Raw genomic sequence first — 14,000 nt, 5'->3', positions numbered from 1 at the left:
CTCGATCAAGTGAAGGTTTCTTAAGTAAAGGTTTAATTACAGCTACCTTAAAGCTTGTGGTACATATCCATTTTCTAAGGATAGATTAATCATTCTCTTCTATTAATGATGAGAATAAGCTGTTCTGGCTTGGCGAAGTGTCTTTTTATACAACAGTAGGCTATTTTTCCAGATTAAGTTGGAATCCTCTAGGTGTGTAGAGCGCCCTTTTCTCTCCAATTTTCTAACATTGTGCTTTAAAGTACACAGATCTGAATTAAACCAGGGAGCCAGCCTCCTATGAATAATTACCTTCTTTTTCAAGGGGGCTGCAATGTCTAATGCATCACGCAATGGTGAAGTAACACTATGAACAAAAGAATCAAATTGAAAAGAGAAAGAAAAAGTTATTGTCCTCCACTGTGTTTTTCTGTGACAAAGAGGAAATTAAAAGTGGAACAGATTGTTTAAAGGTTGTTACAGCATTGTCTGATAATGATTTACTATAATGAAATTTCCTTTCAGGTGTGGAGTTAAATTAAACTCAAAGGTTATTAAAAAATGGTCAGACAGGACAGGGTTATGAGAAAATATTGTTATGTCTTTACGCTCAATACCATATGTCAGCACAAGGTCCAGAGAATGAAGACAAAGGTGGGTAGGTTTGTTAATATTTTGAGCAAAGCCAATTGAGTCTAAGATAGCATTAAACGCTATATTTAGGCTATTTAAATCCTCCACTATAATAACCTTATCTGTATTTAACACTAAATCAGATAAAAGGTCTGAAAACTGATCTAAAAATTGAGAGTAAGGGCCTGGTGGACGGTACAAAACAACCAACAGAAATGGTTTTAGTGCTTTGCAATTTGGATGAGGAAAACTAAGGATTAAATATTCAAAAGAGTTGTAGCTATTGATTGGTCTGGGACTAATCAATAAATCCGACTGAAAGATGGTTGCTACTCCTCCTCACCCAGTATTTCGAGGAATGTGAAAATTTAAATAATTAGTAGGAGTTGACTCATTTATAGTAACATAATCCTCTTGCTGCAGCCAGGATTCTGTGAGGCAAAATAAATCAATCTGATTGTCACAAATCAGGTCACTAACTAGCAAAGTCTTTGAAGAGAGATATCTTATTGTTTTATTTTTCTTTTTAGTCTGAGTTGTGTTTATTTTTATAAAATTTTAATGATTTCCTCCTTTTAGATAATTTTTTAATCTATTCAATTTTGGCCGTGGGCGAGACACTGTCTTAATAGGGTAATGGGTGGGTAGCAGTACAGAAGCTGCAGAGAGGAGTGCCACCCAGATCTGGATGTCTGACCTTTCAAAATAACAAGACATCAGTTCACAAAACATGCAACTGTAAAACACAATGCAGTCACCTAACATACAACTTATCGTTATTTATTCTGGATTTTTACATAAAAACAAACAAAACAAAACAGGAAGAATTTCACTGAAACATAAGCTTAAGCAGACAATGCAGTAACAGGAATCGGCATTAATAAACGATTACAGCTCATCTTGTTTGTGTTCTCTGAGTTCTATGAAGGCCCTGATCTCCATCTCCTTTTTTGTAACACTCTATGACTCCAACCACCGTTTGTCTCTTTTCATCAAAAAAGTCGTTGATGACAGTTGTGAGATCGCTCAGGAAATAAATCCTCTCTGTCATGGCTTTTAGGTACTTCACAAAAGGATCAAGATTCTGAATCTGTTCCTCAAAAGAAGGTCCTGGGTTCGACTCCCGGCCAAGGGTCTTTCTGCATAGAGTTTACATGTTCTCCGCGTGCATGCGTGAGTTCTCTCCGGGTACTCGGCTTCCTCCCACAGTCCAGAGACATACCTGTTAAGTTAATTGATCTCTCTAAACTGCCCTTAGGTGTGTCTGAGTGTGTGCATGGTTGTTTGTATGTTCCCCTGCAATGGACTGGCGACCTGTCCAGGGTGTACCCCGCCTCTCGCCCACAGACTGCTGGAGATAGGCACCAGCTTCCCCGCGACCCGCTATGGAAGAAGTGGTATTGAAAATGACAGACTTTGATTTAGTGTAAAACTGTTTTGAAATACATTCTTCATTTGTTTATTCTTTATTAAATAAGTATTATTAACTGGTAACAAACACACTTGTTGACAGGTTATTAAGTGTATTAATGACCTACCTTCTTTTTGGCTGCTTCTTTCAATCCACCCTGATGGTATTTTGTGAGAATTTCCTGAAAATGCATAGAACAAAAGGGTGATATATAAAGAGAATTTAAGTGCACCCTTCCATCAAACATTTTGACAGGTGGGCGGGACTTCCGGTGAGGGCGGGACTTCCGGTGGGGGGCATATGGGCGCCATGTGGTTGCCATGTGGGCAGGGGGGGTGTGTCCAAGGGGCGTAACAGTGGATGTTGATTGGTTGTCGTCATTAGGGGCGATACCTTAAATGAGTCAATTAAAACACAGGGGTGTGTTTAAGGGTGTTATTAATAATCTGTAAGTTTTTTCAGGCATTAATACATCTAAAAAACAAAACAATAAAAAAAAGACATGCATCCTTTTATATTTTTAAAGGTATAATCAACTTAATGTTGACCTATCACGTGAAATCCTAATAAAGGAACTGTGTAACCTGACAGAATTGTAAGTTAATTTTGCTTTACAGCAGGACCTATTTGTTGAATATATGAGCCAGTCTAAATCCGTTCAAAATAGAAAAGACCTAAAAAAAAGTAAATAAAAAAAAAATTGTGCTTCACTACATCGATGGAATGAGAAAAACCTTCAGCTTCTGCGTCAACATACTGGAAAAGCAGCTGAAAATAGGTAAGACGAATATCAGATTAACAGAAAAAAAAAGAACATCAGTATACTGTTTCCAAGTTACAAATTGACTAGCAATGATGTGTTTGTTTTTGAATCATGAGAGACTCCATTTTAGGAAAAAAAAAAAAAAAGGAATGATAATTTAAGTTACCTGTAGCTTTTCTAAAAAACATTTTTACTTTTTCATCTTAGAGTTACAGGGTTACAACTGTTAGGCGCGATGTCAGGAAAGGGGCAGTTACGTCTGTTTCTTAGATAACATATCACCTTTGAACTCAAGAAGGGTTTTGGTCTTAAAAACATAGGCAGCTGAAATAGGTAAGACGAATATCAGATTAACAGAAAAAAAAAGAACATCAGTATACTGTTTCCAAGTTACAAATTGACTAGCAATGATGTGTTTGTTTTTTGAATCATGAGAGACTCCATTTTTAGGAAAAAGGAATGATAATTTTAGTTACCTGTAGCTTTTCTAAAACATTTTACTTTTTCATCTTAGAGTTACAGGGTTACAGTTATACCATATCCAACTGTTAGGGCGATGTCAGGAAGGGGCAGTTACGTCTGTTTCTTAGATAACATATCACCTTTGAACTCAAGAAGGGTTTTGGTCTTAAAAACATAGTCTTTGCAGTTGAGATAACACTGTCATGTTCTGGTATAAATACTGTGTGTAAATGTTGGGGCTCTGTTTCACTGGTTAACCTCAGTGTCAGGGTCTTCAAATGCTGAATGTCATTGAACCATAACACTTGTTACATTGAAAAATACCAGTACTGACAAGAAAAAATGTCGGTAAATATTTCAGGAAACCCGGAAATTGTGGCTTCTACTTCTGATAATTCACAAAAGCACAATGACATCTTAAAACGTAAGTAAGTAAGTAAGTAAGTATCATTAAATGCATGTGAATGTTCTCAAATTTTGTTTATATATATTGTTTATATATATATATATATATAAATATATTTGTTTCTTTGTCATAGAACCCACCGCTGATGACCTTGATGATTTCATCTTGACACAATCAGATTATGGTAAGTAAATGTTAAATGCAATAAAATATATATATATATATATTATAGTTAACCCTTGACAATGTTTCAATTTATAGATTTGATGAGAGAGGTAAACCCGAATGATCAAGTTGGAGGGTTCAGCGGCTGGAATCCATACTCTAAATTGAGAAGGCGAATTATTTCCAAACAAGAAAAACTCCCAACTACATCTGAACTTTCTTCTAACACAGAAATTAAAATTGATTCTTTGAATACTCCTCCGCCAATTATCATCATTTCCCCTGAAGACACACCGGATAAGTTACCGGCACCTCCAGAAAGTAAGTCCTAAGAACTATCTGTTTTTCTTTGAGAGTGAATGTATTTTATTTATGTGTTATTAGAGACTTTTGTTTTAAACCTCAGATAAAACTTTTTACAGATTCGACTGAGAGCTCTGTGGAAGACATAGTTGTCGAGCAGGAGCAAGGTAAGGAAATAAAAATTAAATAAAAACAATATATATATATATATATATGTATTTTAAGCATAGTTCAATAAAAATGTCATATAAACCTGTTTACAGATACATCCAAAGATGCTACATTAAATCCGCCCACCAGAAGGTCGCTTTTCAAAGATCAAGACAGCTTTCAGCAGAACGGCACAGTTTCAGTCCAACAAGAAGTGAAATCTGGAGGTTTTACCGCAAAGAATCGGAGTAAGATTTAAAAAAAAACTTGTGTATTTTAAAAACTATTTTCGTTTTATTTATGAACGCTGTGCTGCGCAGCGTAAGATAACTTTTTATTGTCTTCTGTTTTTACAGAATATTTAACCCCGGCCAAAAGACAGCGACTCTTTGCGCTACAAACCCGAGCAACGCTAGTGAGTGGTTTAATGAACGGTACGTTTTAATTCATACATACATACTGAATTAATTTTAATTCCCCTTTTTTTTTTTTTTTTTTTTTTTTTTTTTCAGCTTTAATGTGATTATTTCAATATATATATATATATATATATATATATATTTATTATCTATTTATTTATTTTTTTTTCTTTATCTTTCCAGAGGCAACGTTGATGGTGGAGCAGATTTCATCGAGACCTGGACAACGCAGGAAGACAGTCTCTACAGCCTCACGGAATCTTCGTAATAAGACCTCATCGTTAACGCTTCTGGCTGCATGTCAGATTCTGTTAAAGAAGCATTTTGGTGACATCAAGGTGATTTTAAACTGAACTGATCACTGTGTTTTTTTTTTTTTTTTTTTTTTTTTTTTTTTTTCTGTAGGTTAGTTTTTTTTTTATTTTCGTTTCTTATGTTCATAGAAAATGGATAACCGAATCAGACTTGCCCTGGATGAAATAAGAAATTTAGTTAATGAACTTAACGAAATTCCCGTTAATGCAGAAGAAAATAGCACACCGTCTCCACACAGCATTGAGCAAAATGATCCACCTGACACTCATCATAACCCCTCTACGACACACTCCGCAGATCATCACGGGGGTCATTTCAATACGGGAGTAGCGGTTAGTTCTGATCAAGTAATCAGACTTGCCCTGGATGAAATAAGAAATTTAGTTAATGAACTTAACGAAATCCCCGTTAATGCATCTCCTGCTAACAGTGAAAATTTAATAAATGAACATCAGCACGGTGACGTTTTAAACGTAATCAATCAGGCTCTTTCCGATTTGAACAGCGAACCGTCTCCACACAGCAGCATTGAGGAAAATGATTCACCTGCACACGCCGCAGATCGGCACGGTGACGTTTTAAACGTAATCAATCAGGCTCTTTCCGATTTGAACAGCGAACCGTCTCCACACAGCAGCAGCATTGAGGAAAATGATCCACCTGACACTCATCAGAATCCTTCTACGTCACACTCCGCAGATCATCACGGGGGTAATTTCAATACGGGAGTAGCGGTTAGTTCTGATCAAATAGAGCGAGATCCTCCAGCTGTGGTTGAACGTGAACATTTTAATAACCATGAAATAAGGAGACCTTTTACCATACCGCCGCCCTGTCCAAGTGACGTTCCAGATTTAGCAGCATTCTATACAGACATCATGCGTATTATAATTGAATTAGCCGACGCTGCGAGATCGTTAACCAGACGTAACGACGTTGTGCAGCTGGAATTAGTGGGTGAAAATCTCAATCGTCACATCACATTTACTGTTACAGATGATGGAAATATGATCCTGCCTGCTTTCGAAAACTTCCTCGACGATTTAGTACAATCGAATGCAAATATACCTGTAGATAATAACATGGAATTTGTTCTTCAGGTTGTTAATGACCCAGCAGGAGGTTCTAAGCGTAAAGCTGCAGGAACGTTAGACTGTGAACTGTTTAATAAGAAAATGCGTCATTTGTATATTATAAACAATACCGGTAATCAGTTATGTTTTGCAATCAGCCTCGCACACGTCTCTGACCCTGAGCTCACGGATCACCGTGCTGTAGAACTGGGGAGGAGATGGCACCATCAGGCAGGCCTTGACGAGCAAACAGCAGTTACTTTTAGTGATATTGGTAAATTTGAAACCATTCTGAAGAGAAAAATTGTAGTGTTTCACAGAACCACGGGCTCTACTGCTCTGTGTAAATTTGAGACCAGTTTCCCCGATCGTTCAAACCCTCTGTTTTTGCTGTTATTTCAAGGTCATTACTATGGGATAAAAAATCTCAAAGGTTTTATGGGGTGCAGATATATTTGTAATTACTGTTACGCCAGCTATCAGAATGCCAATACACACCATTGTGAAGGTTATTGTCCAGTGTGTCGAACATATAAATGTATGCAAGAGATTAGCAATCCTGTAAGCTGTGCAGGCTGTCAAAGAATCTGTCGTAATTCTTCATGTTTCAGCAGACACAGGGAACCGCGCATCAGAAATAGTGCTGAAAGGCCTATGAGTGACTGTGAGTTGGTAAAACTCTGTAAAGTATGCAAACGGATATACGTTATTCCAATCAGTAAACCGAATAAACCACACGTGTGTCATGTAAAATGCAGTATTTGCGGTGAAAATGTACCCCCCAGCCTAGACATTACATGCGATGATCATAAGTGTTACATTCTGCCTTGCAGTGCAATTAATCAGCTTGATGATAAACTGATTTTTTATGATTTCGAATGCCTCGTCAATGAGAGGGGCGTGCATACCCCCTTTCTGGTCTGTGCTAAAACGTTGAAAGGTGATGAATGGTACGCTTATGGACTGAATTGCACCCAAAAATTTCTCCTGCATTTCAGGAGGCCAATGTACAAAGGTTACACCTTAATAGCGCACAATGCGCGGGGGTACGATGGTTACCTGATTCTCACAGCAATGCTGCAGTTAGGCATTAAACCACATATCGTCATGGTAGGGAGTAAAGTTCTCTGTTTAACCGACCCTGATTACAGGTTAAAATACATTGATAGCCTGTCCTTCATGTGCATGAAGCTTAGTGCCATGCCGAAAGCGTTAGGCTTTACCGATCAAAGCAAGGGTTTTTTCCCCCACCTATTTTCCTCTGAACAACATCTCCAGTATGTAGGGGCTTTTCCTCCTCCATCCTGCTACGCTGTAGAACGCATGAGTCTTCAAGAACAACAGGTGTTTAGCAGCTGGTACAGAGAAGCGAGCAAAGAGGTCTTTGACTTTAAGAAAGAAGCAATTCGTTATTGTAAAAATGACGTTGAAATTCTTTTTCAAGGATGCTTAAAATTCAGAGACGAGTTCTTTAAGGAGACAAGTGTGGATCCGTTTAAAAGTATCACAATAGCATCAGCCTGCATGAAGGTTTTTGTAACCAATTTCCTTCCTCCTCAAACCTTAGCCATTCCATCACCTCTGGACTACAGACGTAGCAGTAAAACGTTCTCCAGCGCGTCCATTCAATGGCTCGGCTGGATTGCGTTAACTATAATATATATATATATATATTTTATTGCATTTAACATTTACTTACCATAATCTGATTGTGTCAAGATGAAATCATCAAGGTCATCAGCGGTGGGTTCTATGACAAAGAAACAAATATATATATATATATATATATATATAAACAATATATATAAACAAAATTTGAGAACATTCACATGCATTTAATGATACTTACTTACTTACTTACGTTTTAAGATGTCATTGTGCTTTTGTGAATTATCAGAAGTAGAAGCCACAATTTCCGGGTTTCCTGAAATATTTACCGACATTTTTTCTTGTCAGTACTGGTATTTTTCAATGTAACAAGTGTTATGGTTCAATGACATTCAGCATTTGAAGACCCTGACACTGAGGTTAACCAGTGAAACAGAGCCCCAACATTTACACACAGTATTTATACCAGAACATGACAGTGTTATCTCAACTGCAAAGACTATGTTTTTAAGACCAAAACCCTTCTTGAGTTCAAAGGTGATATGTTATCTAAGAAACAGACGTAACTGCCCCTTCCTGACATCGCCCTAACAGTTGGATATGGTATAACTGTAACCCTGTAACTCTAAGATGAAAAAGTAAAATGTTTTAGAAAAGCTACAGGTAACTAAAATTATCATTCCTTTTTCCTAAAAATGGAGTCTCTCATGATTCAAAAAACAAACACATCATTGCTAGTCAATTTGTAACTTGGAAACAGTATACTGATGTTCTTTTTTTTTCTGTTAATCTGATATTCGTCTTACCTATTTCAGCTGCCTATGTTTTTAAGACCAAAACCCTTCTTGAGTTCAAAGGTGATATGTTATCTAAGAAACAGACGTAACTGCCCCTTTCCTGACATCGCGCCTAACAGTTGTAACCCTGTAACTCTAAGATGAAAAAGTAAAAATGTTTTTTAGAAAAGCTACAGGTAACTTAAATTATCATTCCTTTTTTTTTTTTTTTCCTAAAATGGAGTCTCTCATGATTCAAAAACAAACACATCATTGCTAGTCAATTTGTAACTTGGAAACAGTATACTGATGTTCTTTTTTTTTCTGTTAATCTGATATTCGTCTTACCTATTTTCAGCTGCTTTTCCAGTATGTTGACGCAGAAGCTGAAGGTTTTTCTCGTTCCATCGATGTAGTGAAGCACAATTTTTTTTTTATTTACTTTTTTTTAGGTCTTTTCTATTTTGAACGGATTTAGACTGGCTCATATATTCAACAAATAGGTCCTGCTGTAAAGCAAAATTTACTTACAATTCTGTCAGGTTACACAGTTCCTTTATTAGGATTTCACGTGATAGGTCAACATTAAGTTGATTATACCTTTAAAAATATAAAAGGATGCATGTCTTTTTTTTATTGTTTTGTTTTTTAGATGTATTAACGCCTGAAAAAACATACAGATTATTAATAACACCCTTAAACACACCCCTGTGTTTTAATTGACTCATTTAAGGTATCGCCCCTAATGACGACAACCAATCAACATCCACTGTTACGCCCCTTGGACACACCCCCCCTGCCCACATGGCAACCACATGGCGCCCATATGCCCCCCACCGGAAGTCCCGCCCTCACCGGAAGTCCCGCCCACCTGTCAAAATGTTTGATGGAAGGGTGCACTTAAATTCTCTTATATATATTTATAATAGCTAATAAGTCTTAAGGGGGATTTTCAATTATCATTATTGGGCAATAAAAAGAAATACTAGGCAGACTCTAAAAGCCGAAAAATTAATTTGTGAACTTGATGCTGACTTAAGAAGATGAAAAAATTTAATTCTTAAAAAATTAGAAAAACTTCTTGTACGTTTTTGAGCTTAAAGCATTTGCTTTTGTGATTTTTTTTTCAACAATTTACAAACTTGTCTGCTGCAGCCATTGTTCTGGGAATTAAAACACTGTACACAGTTTTTCAAAGTTAATAAACCAATAAAGCTAAGAAGTTGAACGTTGTTTATTCAAAGTAATGTTACACATCTTAACTACTGAATCAGTGAAAGAAGAGCTGCTTTTCAGATGCCAACTGAAGAAATGACTAAATGATACACCACAGATGCTTTAAATCCTCAGTCTACCTGTCACATTACAGGTGATCCTCACATATCATTTACACAGAACCTGTCTTTCACTTTTGGTTCATAATAATATCAACTAGTATTCTGACACAAAACGCAACAGAAACAAACACGGCATGAAAATCCAGCTACTCTCTTTGAAACATTTGAAACAGAAGCAGCTGAGACAATAATTTAAGATTACCTTTATTGGTGCAAAAAGTACCAATGGTGATTCCTAAACAAACTACATTATCTTTGGCCTGTTTTTGTTCATGAAAGTATAGAAAATGTGAAAAATATTATCTATATTATGACAATGTGCCACATAAATACATTCTTTGCACAATTATCTGTTAGAGTTAGAGGCAACACTTGTTCTTTTCTTGACTTTGGTGCCAATATCATGGTGATTGAATATAACTTTGCTAATGGAACAAATAAACAGACAAACAAAACGCAAAGTTTTTGTGTCTTAGATGGCGACTTGAATATATGCCAGAACCCAGTGTGCTCACTCAACCAGCAGCAAAAGTTTAAAATACAAACTGTTCTTTTATTAAACTTCTTTAATTTTTAAATTATTATGAAATATCTTTACTTTTAATGTTAATGGCTTTATGAGCCCAGAAGCAAGCAGGTCCTGGGTTCAACTCCCGACCAGGGGTCTTTCTGAATGGAGTTTGCCTGTTCTCCTTGTGCATGTGTGGGTTTTCACTGGGTACTCTGGCTTCTTCCCAAAGTCCAAACACATGACTGTTAGGTTTATTGGTCTCTCTAAATTGCCATTAGGTGTGAATGAGTGTGTGCACAGTTGTCGGTCCTGTATGCCTCTGTTTTGCCCTGCGATGGACTGGAGACCTGTCCAGGGTGTACCCCACCTCTCACCTGGTGCCTCTCACCTGCTGGGGAGAGGCACCAGCTTCCCTGTGACCCACTATGGAATGAATGAATAAGCTGTTGTTCTATCCATCATTCGTATTATTTATTTTTGTTATTTTTCCAAGTAGGCAGACAGGATTCTGCCAACCATCTGCCTACCATCATTCATCCTAGATCATCTGAAGTCAGGAAATGCATCATGAAACTGATTCACTTCTTATCTTTTCTAGGATTATAATTTAAGTAGACCACAACATAAAAGACACAATTAGCTATTTGTGTTGAGCTCACATAGGTTTCCTTTCCTAATATTCTCCTGTATGGAGTTATTGTAAAACATGCTACTGTACAGCAAAGTGAAACTTTCAAAGGTGTTTTCTGAGAAGTATAAATGGGAAGGTCAGAGTCAGACCTATTGTGCATGTTATCTCACTAATCAAAGCACAATATGAAAGATGTTTGGCATGTGAGAGGAGACACAAGAATTCACTCCATCTCTTCTGTCTCTTATCACCTGCTAAGAAGCTCCCATTCCAGTAAATACGTATTAGAAGCTACAAAGTTTTGATTTAACTTTAAATACTATTCACTTTAAATGATTACTGACCATGTAGATGGCACAGAATACCAAGATAATGTCTGATTTCAAATATCAGTATCTAATACCCACATTTTCAACCAAATCAATCGTTCAGCCTTTATTTAAAGGTCCAAAGAAATAATATCTGAAGTAAACCTCCTTAACTGTTGGGTTTTATTGTTTCTTTCCTTAAACACAGAGGATTTCATAGGCAGAAAAATGGATCCTAGATCATCTCACATAGGTTTCCTTTCCTAATATTCTCCTGTATGGAGTTATTGTAAAACATGCTACTGTACAGTAAAGTGAAACTTTCAAAGGTGTTTTCTGAGAAGTATAAATGGGAGGGTCAGAGTCAGACCTGTTGGGCATGTTATCTCACTAATCAAAAAGCAATCTGAAAGATGTTTACAGAAGAACGGGCAGAAGAATTCACTCCATCTCTTCTGTCCCTCAAGAACTTCCAAGAAGCTGCCACGCCCATAAAAAAGATACTAAAAGGAACATCAAGCTACAGAAAATCTCTGATCTAACTTTAAGTCCCATTTAGTCAACACAATGTCTGATCATGTGGTAAGTTCATGACAAAAACATATATCTCATACAAAATATCAATATCTAATACGCATATTTAAACAAAGTAATCCTTCAAGCAGCCTCTATTTAAAGGACCAACAGAATATTACCAGAAAAGCACCTTAACTGTTGGTTTTTAGTGTTTTTCCTCAAATAACTAGGATTTGTTTCTCCTGTTACAACTCTTAGAATGAAAGTCTAGGGATCAATAGGTGAAACACAAAAATGTATAAAATAAATCTGACAAACAACAGGGTTCAGGATTTTTACACATGACTTAAAGAAAGCGATAAACTTCAGGTGCTCCAAGAACAAAACAGCAACAATAAAAAAACTTCTGACTGAAAATAAAAACATTTCTTATCTAACAAAATAAAAGTATAAAATGCCTCCCTGGCTGGCCACAAAACAGGAGAAAACTAGCTGAAAGAAGATGGCAGAGACTTCCCATCTAAAACTAGATATCTCAAATACAACAGTTCTCCAGAACCAAAAAGATCTAACCACAAAATTATTCCCAGTACACAGGATTAGATTTCACAGATCCACGTAGCAGAAGAGATCAGGCCTAGTTCTGGCCCTTACCATGCAGTCGGCCAGCCCATCCTAAAGAATGACTGCCCTTTGGTGGCCTGGATCACCCACACATGGGCCAGCACAATGACAGCTTAACACATAATGGTGGCCCTGTACTGGCCCACAACAGTTTCAGTACTGGGACCAAATGTCAGTCTAATAAACAGTATCTCACAAAAGTGAGTACATTTGTAAGATTTCATTATATCTTTTCAAGGGACAACAATGAAGGTACAGTTTGACACTTTGATACATTGTAAAGTAGTATAACTGTAAATTCAAAATCACTTTTGTTGCCAGTAGTTTAGACATTAATGGCTGTGTTGAGTTATTTTGAGGGGACTGTAAATTTAAACACATTTTAATCCTCAGCATTTTTATTTTTTAAGTGGTAAAAAGCTATTTTTATTGTTATTTTTTTACATGTAGTTTAACCTAATGTGGTAGTAAGCCTGAAGCTTGGTGGCCTTTTCATATAATTTGATTGTTGTTAAGCTTCATACATTATTTTGCATTGATTACAAATAATTCCCAAAATTACATCCTTCCACTGAGCTGTCATCTGTTGGGACCCACAGCCATGGATTTCAACATTAAACTCCGGTACGAACTCTTCTGGAACTTTTCAAAATAAAGTGCATTAACCTTCTTCCGGCACAGCCAGGAAACAGGATAACTGCGGACTTCCTGTGACGCCACTACCCAAATAAAAGCACAGCTGTTGCAACATCCGGCCTCTTCCACACCGGTGACCATCGGGATAGGAGGGGAACAAAGCGCGCTGATGTCTCTTTGTTGGCAAACAGACATCAACTCTTCAAACTGGATCCAAGAGTGTCATACGATCATCGATCATATGCACAAGATAAGTATGAGTGGAGCACTGCTTGTGTACCCGGTGATTTCATTCATGAACGGGGGTAATTAAGGTATAAGCATTGCTTGACTGTCTCTCCGAGCCCCCCGCAGACGCAAACGGTGTTCGAGAGAAACCACCTGCAAAGACGCGGCCTCCCAGTCTGGAAGGAAGACACCGCAGCGGACAGGACGAGCCGCCCAGCTACAGCTCCGGAGATAACCCTTTTGTTCCCAGAACGAACGCACCTTCTGATCGGGAGAAGCTGAGGAGGTTAGCGGGAAGCTAACCCTTTGTTCACTGTGGATACCTTCTTCAAACTTCGCCCTTGGACAACGTTTCCTCACCACGGTTCATGAGGTTAAGGGCTTTGGGCAGAGACAGGTTTAGAATTAAATGATCTGAACGTTTTTCATTTCTATGAAGTTTGGTTTTGGGTGAAACTCGACTATTTTAGTGCTAGCAGGCTATTTGCAGCATACGTTTGTGTTCATTGTATGTTTTTAAAGTTAAGACAAACTTTATTTAAAGGGTGATTTTTAACAGAACATTGATCATAATCCGCGCTTATGCATTTAACCCTTAAATTAACGGTATTTTAAAGGTATGTGTTTGTTCTGATGCTAAGCTATTAGCTTCTTTTTGTTAGCTCAACTGCTAACCGGTGAGAACACGTTCTTGCTACTAAGGAGTATTTAACAGAAAGCTTGTTAGTTTTCAAGCTAGTGAATAA

Source organism: Girardinichthys multiradiatus, chromosome 14 (assembly GCF_021462225.1).
Source record: "Girardinichthys multiradiatus isolate DD_20200921_A chromosome 14, DD_fGirMul_XY1, whole genome shotgun sequence".
In the NCBI taxonomy this organism is placed as follows: domain Eukaryota; kingdom Metazoa; phylum Chordata; class Actinopteri; order Cyprinodontiformes; family Goodeidae; genus Girardinichthys; species Girardinichthys multiradiatus.
The sequence above is the reverse complement of the archived record's forward strand: the minus strand, read 5'-3'. Positions refer to the sequence as shown.